Raw genomic sequence first — 9380 nt, 5'->3', positions numbered from 1 at the left:
AGGTCCTGTATTCAAATAATTGTTCCCTAGCCCAACAAGGCTGTTGAAAGCCTTCTCAGCCTTTTAGACATTCATCCACCTCTTCCAAATTGGCAGACAACTCCAGGAAAAAGTAGTTTGAAATGCTGGGCTCACCTCTCTAGATTTTTTGTTCCTCTCCAAGGCTGTAGCCTCATCATTCTTCACTACCTCCTCAACATTACAATGGCTTAAGATTTTAAAAAATGCATTTGACCAGCTTTCCTATCTTACTCACTGAGTGGGTTGGTTGGAGATACTTAATGTGCCATTACAGGGAGTGGAGGTCTTAGTAGACTTTTTTTTTTCTTTTTTGAAACAGGGTCTCACTCTGTCACCCAGGCTGGAGTGCAATGGCGCAATTATAGCTCACTGCAGCCTCAACCTCCCGGGCTCAAGCGATCTGCCCACCTTGGCCTCCCAAAGTGCTGGGATTACAGACAAGAGCCACCATGCCTGGCTGATACTATTTTTTTTGGAAATGGAGTTTCACTCTTGTTGCCCAGGCTGATGTACAATGGCGTGGTCTCTGCTCACTGCAACCTCCACCTCCCTGGTTCAAGCGATTCTCCTGCCTCAGCCTCCCGAGTAGCTGGGATTACAGGCATGCGCCACCACCCCCGGCTAATTTTGTATTTTTAGTAGAGACGGGGTTTCTCCATGTTGGTCAGGCTGGTTTCGAACTCCTGATCTCAAGTGATCTGCCCGCCTCGGCCTCCCAAAGTGCTGGGATTACAGGCGTGAGCCACCACTCCCGGCCGTGTGTTCTTAATTACCATGCTATGATGCCATCAGGTAATCCAACTCCTTGGCCTAAAGTCCTTTATACCTTGGGCCCTGCCTCCTCCCAGCAGTTGTTCTCACCTCTCCCTTCTCTGTTGCCCAGGGACCCTTCAGAGCTCATTTATGCCTCCTTGGTCTCTCCTTTGGCCCCATTCAACTTCATGCAGGGCTCTTCCAAGGACAAAGCAGAACTGTACGGAAAACAGAAGTTGAAGTGCAATCATGGCCCAGTGAGATGGGGGCGGGTTGGACACTGCTTCCCTTTCCTGGGGCTCTGGTAGCAGCTGAGTTTGCACGCTTTTTATTTGAAAACCCTCTACCCTTTGCTGACTCATTTGCAGCTTGAGCAACTCACACTCTCTGGAATTGCACCTTTCCCTCCTGAAGCTGCTGCGGAATGGGCGGGGGCCACATGAGAGACACGACAGTTCTCCTTACAGAATTTCCTTCTGTGGGAACACACCTCTGTCTCCCTGGCTGGCCCAGATCGTCTTGAACTGAGAATGTGACTGGATCCTTCTCAGCTCCCTGGAAGTCTTAGTGTGAATAGCAGGGCCTATATCTTTGTCTTTTTTTTTTTTTTTTTTTTTAGAGACAGAGTCTCATTCTGTTGCCGAGGTTGGAGTGCAGTGGTGCGATCTCGGCTCACTGCAACCTCCATGTCCCGGGGTCAAGTGATTCTCCTGCCTCAGCCTCCCCAGTATCTGGGATTACAGGCACCTGCCATCACGCCTGGCTAATTTTTGTATTTTTGGTAGAGATGGGGTTTCACCATGTTGGCCAGGCTGGTCTCGAACCCCTGACCTCAGGTGATCTGCCCGCCTTGGCCTCCCAAAGTGCTGGGATTACAGGCATGAGCCACCCCTGAGCCAGACTTGCATCCTTGTCCTTAGGATCTTCCCAACTTCACTGGGAAAAGAGAAGATCAGTCATAAAGGTTCAAGACCAGCCTGGACAACATGGAATAGTATGCAGCCATAAAAAAGAATGAAATCATGTCTTTTGCAGCAACATGGTTGCAGCTGGAAGCCATTATCCTAAGTAAATTAACACAGGAACAGAATACCAAATACTGAATGTTCTCACTTATAAGTGGGAGCTCAACATTGGGTACACATGGGCATAAAGGTAGGAAAAATAGACACTGAGGACTTCTAGAGGGGGAAAGAGAGAGGAGGGAAGAGCTAAAAAATGATCTCTACCTGAGTAACAGATTCATTCATACTCCAAACCTCAGCATCATGCAATATACCTTTGCAACAAACCTGCACATGTACCCCCGATTCTAAAATAAAAGTCAAAAATAAGAGAGGATATAGGCTTTGGAGTCAGACACTATGTTAGAATCACAGTCCCATTATTTACTGCTATGTGACTCTGGGCAGATTATCGAACCTGTCTGAGCCCAGTTTCTTTTTCTTTCTTTCTTTTTTTTTTTTTTTTGAGACGGAGTCTTGCTTTGTCACCCAGGCTGGAGTGCAGCGTCATGATCTCAACTCACTGCAACCTCTGCCTCGCGGGTTCAGGCGATTCTCATGCCTCAGCCTCCTGAGTAGCTGAGATTACAGGCGCCTGCCACCATGCACGGCTCATTTTTTGTATTTTTAGTAGAGGCAGGGTTTCGCCATGTTGGCCAGGATGGTCTGGAATCCCTGACCTTAGGTGATCCGCCTGCCTCGGCTTCCCAAAGTGCTGGGATGACGGGGGTGAGCTACGGTGCCCAGCTTATGGTATGGATTTTTGACCCTCCAAATCTCGTGTTGAAACATAATCCCCAAGGTTGGAGGTGGGGCATAACGGGAGGTGTTTAGGTCATGGGGGTGAATCCCTTGTGAATAGATGAATCCCTCGGGGGTGAGTGAGTTCTCACTCTATGAGTCCCCACTAGAGCTGGTTGTTTAAACAGGGCCTGGGACCTCCTCCTCTCTCTTGCTTCCTCTTTCACCACGTGACTTCTGCACATCCCGGGCTCCCCTTCACCTTTCCCCGTGAATGGAAGCAGCCTGAGGCCCTCCCCAGAGGCAGATGCTGGCCCCGTGCTTCTTGTGCAACTTGCAGAATTGTGAGGTAAATAAACTTCTTTTTTAAAATAAGTTACCCAGGTCAGACGCAGTGGCTCTCACCGGTAATCTCAGAACTTTTGGAGGCCAAGGCGGGTGGATCACTTGAGGCCAGGAGTTCCAGCCAGCCTGGCCGACATGGTGAAACCCCATCTCTACTAAAAAATACAAAAATTATGGGGAGGCCGAGGCAGGCGGATTGCGAGGTCAGGAGTTCAAGACCAGCCTGGCCAATATGGTGAAACCCCATCTCTACTAAAAAATACAAAAATTAGCTGGGCATGGTGGCATGCGCCTATAATCCTAGCTACTCGAGAGGCTGAGGCAGAATTGCTTGAACCGGGACCAGGAGGCAGAGGTTGCAGTGAGCTGAGATTGCGCCACTGCACTCCAGCCTGGGCTATAGAGTGAGACTCTGTCTCAAAAACAAAAACAAAAATTATCTGGGTGTGGCGGTGCATGCCTGTAATCCCAGCTACCTGGGAGGCTGAGGCAGGAAAATTGCTTGAACCTAGGAGGCAGAGGTTGCAGTGAGTGAACCTGTGGTCCCAGCTACTTGGGAGGCTGAGATGGGAGGATCACTTGAGCCCAGGAAGTTGAGGCTACAATGGGTTATTATTGCACCATTGCACTCCAGCTTTGGCAACAGAGTAAGAGCCTGTCTTAAAAAATAATAATAAATGAAATAGGCTGGGCTTGGTGGCTCACGCCTGTAATCCCAGCACTTTGGGAGGCCAAGACAGGTGGATCTTTTAAGGTCAAGAGTTTGAGACTAGCCTGGCCAACATGGTGAAATTTTGTCTTTACTAAAAATACAAACATTAGCTGGGTGTGGTGGTGCATGCTTGTAGTCCCAGCTACTCGGGAGGCTGATGGGGAAGAGTCGCTTGAACCTGGGAGGCAGAGGTTGCAGCTAAGATCATACCACTGCACTCCAGCCTGGGTGACAGAGCAAAACTCAGTCTCAAAAATATAATAATAAATAAAATAAATAAATATAAGAACACAGACATATTTAAATAACAGGATGAAAAAAGTTACAGCCTACAAACACCAACCGTGAGAAAGCTGGTGTGGCTAAATTATTAACAAAGTGGTTTATAAGGCCAAAAGTACTACCAGAGAAAAAGAGAGATGGGTTTTTCATGATAAAAGAGTCAATTCGACAGAAAGATGCAACAGCTCTAAATGTGCATGGTCCAATAACAACACTCAACATATAAGGAGGAAAACCTGGCAGAACTAAAAGGAGAAATAGGCAAACCCACAATCATATTTGGACACTTTAACACTGTTCCCTCAGCAATTGATGTTATCTCTTTTTAATTCGTTAATTTTTATTTTTTTATTATTTATTTATTTTTTTTTTTTTTGAGACGGAGTCTTGTTTTGTTGCCCAGGCTGGAGTGCGATGGCGCAATCTCGGCTCACTGTAACATCCGCCTCCTGGGTTCAAGCGATTCTCCTGCCTCAGCCTCCCGAGTAGCTGGGATTACAGGGCATGTGCCACCACACCCGGCTAATTTTGTATTTTTAGTAGAGACGGGGTTTCTCCATGTTGGCCAGGCTGCAACCTCCTACTCCCTGGTTCAAGCGATTCTCCTGCCTCAGCCTCCCAAGTAGCAGGCCTGTCCAATCCTCCTGACCTCAGGGGATCCACCTGTCTTAGCCTCCAAAAGTGCTGGGGTTACAGACGTGAGTCACTGTACCAGGCTCATCCATGTATCTTCTTTGGTGAGTGTCAGTAAATGTTTGGTAGAATTCATCAGTAAAACCATCTGGTCCTGGAATTTTTTTTTTTTTTTAATTTTTTTGAGACAGTGTCTCACTCTGTCACCAAGGCTGGAGTGCAATGGTGTGATCTCAGCTCACTACAATCTCTGCAGTCCCCACTTGGCTTAAGTGATCTTGCCATGTTGCCCAGACTGATCTCAAACTCCTGTCTCTTTTTTTTTTTTTTTTTTTTTGAAACGGAGTCTCGCTCTGTCACCCAGGCTGGAGTGCAGTGGCGCGATCTCGGCTCGCTGCAAGCTCCACCTCCCGGGTTCACGCCATTCTCCTGTCTCAGCCTCTCCGAGTAGCTGGGACTACAGGCGCCCGCCACCACGCCCGGCTAATTTTTTGTATTTTTAGTAGAGACGGGGTTTCACCGTGGTCTTGATCTCCTGACCTCGTGATCTGCCTGCCTCGGCCTCCCAGGGTGCTAGGATTACAAGCGTGAGCCACCGCGCCCGGCCTCCTGATCATTTTTACTGTTATTTAAGTTCCCCAAGAGTCAATTTATGAAAAGATACCACCAGCATACTTGGATTATAATACATTTTAGTTACCAAACCAGGTTTGTATTTATTCCTATAGTCCCTAAGATCAGCTCGGTTGGTGGTATACTTTAGAGTTTATTTATTTATTTATTTATTTATGTTCTTTTTGAGACGGAGTCTCACTCCGTCACACAGGCTGGAGTGCAGTGGCATGATTTGGGCTCACTGCAAGCTCCACCTCCCGGGTTCACGCCATTCTGCTGCCTCAGCCTCCTGAGTAGCTGGGACTACAGGCGCCCACCACCAGGCCTGGCTAATTTTTTGTATTTTTAGTAGAGACGGGGTTTCACCATGTTAGCCAGGATGGTCTCTATCTCCTGACCTCGTGATCCGCCTGCCTCGGCCTCCCAAAGTGCTGGGATTATAGGCGTGAGCCACTGTGCCTGGCCAGTTTATTTTTAAAAGCAGAAAAAAGTGAGATAGGTACAGCCACAGACACTGGCAGATTCTATCTTTTAAAGATGAATGTCTACAAGATAGTCTTCCATCAATATCTGCAAGAATAGCTACAAGAATGTCTTCCAGGCCAGGCATGGTGGCTCATCCCTGTAATCCCAGCACTTTGGGAGGCTGAGGCGGGTGGATCACAAGGTCAGGAGTTCGAGACCAGCCTGACCAAGATGGTGAAACCCTATCTACTAAAAATACAAAAATTAGTGGGGCACAGTGGTGGGCACTTGTAATCCCAGCCACTCAAGAGGCTGAGGCAGGAGAATTGCTTGAATTCAGGAGACAGAGGTTGCAGTGAGCCAAGATCATGCCACTGCACTACAGCAAGACTCCATCTCAAAAAAAAAAAAAAAAAAAAAGTCTTTCATCTCACAGTCTCCTTTAGAACCTTACTACTTTCCCATGGAGAGATGGAGTCTGATTCTCTTCCCCCTGAATTCTGGGTAGGCTGTAACCAACTGTGCCAAAGTGACATTGAATGGTTTTTAAGTTTAGTTTCTTGCTGGAATACTTGTTCTTCAGGCCTTCTGCCACCAGGTAAACAGTTCAGCTCTGAGGCAACCATGTTGTAAGGAAGCCCAAGCTAGCCCATATGGAGAGACCCTGTGGCCACTTGAGAGAGAGAGATGTTCAGCCAGGCCCAGCTGCTCTGCTCCGGCTGTTATCTGTTTGCAACTGTCTAAAAATCTGAGGCCGGTTTCGGTGGCTCACGCCTGTAATCCCAGCACTTTGGGAGGCTGAGGCAGGCGGCTCACTTAAGGTTCAGAGTCCAAGACCAGCCTGGCCAAGTGTGAAACCCTGTGTCTACTAAAAATACAAAAATTAACCAGGCATGGTGGCACATGCCTGTAATCCCAGCTACTCGGGAGGCTGAGGCAGGAGAATCGCTTGAACCAGGGAGTCGGAGGTTGCAGTGAGCCGAGATCACGTCATTGCATTCCAGCCTGGGCAACAGAGTGAGACTCTATCTCAAAAGAATGAAAAAAAAAAAAGAACCTGAGCCAGAACCGCATGGCAGAGTCCTTCCTGAATTTCTGACCCACAGCAACTACAAGAGAGAATAAAATGATTGTTGAGGCTGTAAGTTACTAAATTTTGAGGTGATTTATGCAGCAGTAGTAACTAGGACAGACACCGTAAGCTATTCTTTTTTTTTTTTTTTTTTTTTTTGAGACGGAGTCTTGCTCTGTCGCCCAGGCTGGAGTGCAGTGGCGCGATCTCGGCTCACTGCAAGCTCTGCCTCCCGGGTTCATGCCATTCTCCTGCCTCTGCCTCTCCGAGTAGCTGGGACTACAGGCGCCCGCCACCACGCCCGGCTAATTTTTTGTATTTTTTTAGTAGAGACGGGGTTTCACTGTGGTCTCGATCTCCTGACCTCGTGATCCGCCCGCCTCGGCCTCCCAAAGTGCTGGGATTACAAGCGTGAGCCACCGCGCCCGGCCTCACCGTAAGCTATTCTTAACTTTGGTGCACACATCAGAATTTTTGCACAAATACGTGATACTAGTACTCCCAAAGTTGCATGTGCACAGTGAGCTGACGTCACACCACTGCCCTCCAGCCTGGGTGACAGAGCAAGACTCCATCTAAAAAAAAAAAAAAAAAAAAAAAAAAAAAGAACAAAATAGGCTAGAACTGCCCAGCAGAGCTCTTCCTGGATTTCTGACCCACAGCAATTATTAGAAAGAACAAAATGATTGTTGCGGCTGTAAGTCACTAAGTTTCGCGGTAATTTATGCAGCAATAGTAGCTAACTGTAACAGACACCATAAGCTTTTCTTAACTTTGGTGCAAACTTCAGAACCTTTGCACAAATTAATTTAATTTTTTTTTTGTTTTCCGAGACGGAGTTTCTCTCTGTTGCCCAGGCTGGAGTGCAGTGGCGTGATCTTGGCTCACTGCAACCTCCGTCTCCCAGGTTCAAGCAATTCTCCTGCTTTAGCCTCTCAAGCAGCTAGGAGTACAGGTGTGCACCAAGCCCAGCTAATTTTTGTATTTTTAGTAGAGACCAGGTTTTACCATGTTGGCCAGGCTGGTCTCGAACTCCTGACCTCGTGATCCACCTGTCTCGGCTTCCTGAAGTGCTGGGATTACAGGCAAGAGCCACGGCGCCCATTCTCTTTGCACAAATTAAATATGTGATGCTGGTACTCCCAAAGTTGCATGTGTAGTGACTACACCATCACCACAGAGAGGAAGTCAAAATTGTATTTACTACACACTGGGCATGGTGGCTCATGCCTGCAATCCCAGCACTTTGGGAAACTGAGGTGGGAGGATCACTCGAGCCCAGGAGTTCAAGGCCAGCCTAGGTAACACAGTGAGACCCTACCTCTACAGAAAATAAAAAAAATAAATTAGCTGGGTGTGGTGGTGCACACCTATAGTCCCAGCTACTTGGGAGGCTGAAACAGGAGGATCGATTGAGTTCAGGAGGTTGAGGCTGCAGTAAGCCATGTTCACACCACTGCACTCCAACCTGGGTGGTAGAGCGAGACCTTGTCTCAAAAATAAATCTTTTTTTTTTTTGAGACGGAGTGGTAGACACAGGAATGTGCCACCACGCCTGGCTAATTTTTGTATTTTTAGTAGAGATGGGGTTTCACCACGTTGGCCAGGCTGGTCTCAAACTCCTGACCTCAGGTGATCTGCCCACCTTGATCTCCCAAAATGTTGGGATTACAGGTGTGAGCCACTGTGCTCGGCAAAAAATTTTTTTTTACAACAGAGAAATGAAACATTAATGAATTCGTAAGAAATATTTAGCACTTTCAAGTAAGGAGGTCTCCAAGATGAGACGTGTTATGTTACTTGTTCTATTATAGTATATATTTGTTAATTCCCTTTTATAACCAAAGAAACTCTTAAAAGTCATCTTCTTTTATAAATTTGGGTGCTTGACCTTTCCACCATCAAGGCTCATGGCTGCAGCCATAACTTCCAGGCAAGATTTTAAAGGACCTGGAAAAGATCCACTCCTCCCAATCTAACCTCAGCCTTGGAGGAGAATTTGCTGATAACCGTTGTTTTGGGGATTTGTTTTGGTTTGAGACAGGGTCTCGCTCTGTTGCCCAGGCTGGAGTGCAGTGGTGCAACTGACCTCCCAGACTTCAGTGATCCTCCCACCTCAGACTCCCAGGTGGCTGGGACTACAGGTGCATGCCATCGTGCCTGGCTAATTTTTTATATTTTTTGTAGAGAAGACAAGGTTGTGCCATGTTGCCCAGGCTGGTCTCGACCTTCTGGGCTCAAACGATCCTCCCGCCTCAGCCTCCCAAAGTGCTGGGATTTTAGGTGCAAGCCACTATGCCCATGTGGCCGAGCTGAGGGCTTTTTGTTTTTTTTTAGTGGGCAGTGCATTCCTCATCATGCCACTGTCCCTCTGCCATTTCTGAACATTTTATTTCTTTTCTTTTCTTTTTCTTTTATTTTGAGAAGGAGTCTCGCACTGTCGCCCAGGCTGGAGTGCAGTGGTGTGATCTCAGCTCACTGCAACCTCCTCCTCCTGAGTTCAAGCAATTTTCCTGCCTCAGCCTTCCAAGTAGCCCAGCTAATTTTTGTGTTTTTAGTAGAGACAGGGTTTCGCCATGTTGGCCAGGCTGGTCTCAAACTCCTGGCCACAGGTGATCCACCCGCCTCGGCCTTCCAAAGTGCTGGGATTACAGGCGTGAGCCTGAACTTTTTTTTTTTTCCTTTTTTTGAGATGGAGTCTCTGTGGCCCAGGCTGGAGTGCAGTGGCGTGATCTCG

The sequence above is a fragment of the Hylobates moloch genome, unplaced genomic scaffold, assembly GCF_009828535.3.
Source record: "Hylobates moloch isolate HMO894 unplaced genomic scaffold, HMol_V3 SCAFFOLD_1, whole genome shotgun sequence".
NCBI classification, from domain to species: Eukaryota; Metazoa; Chordata; class Mammalia; order Primates; family Hylobatidae; genus Hylobates; species Hylobates moloch.
Note: the sequence above shows the minus strand (reverse complement) of the source record.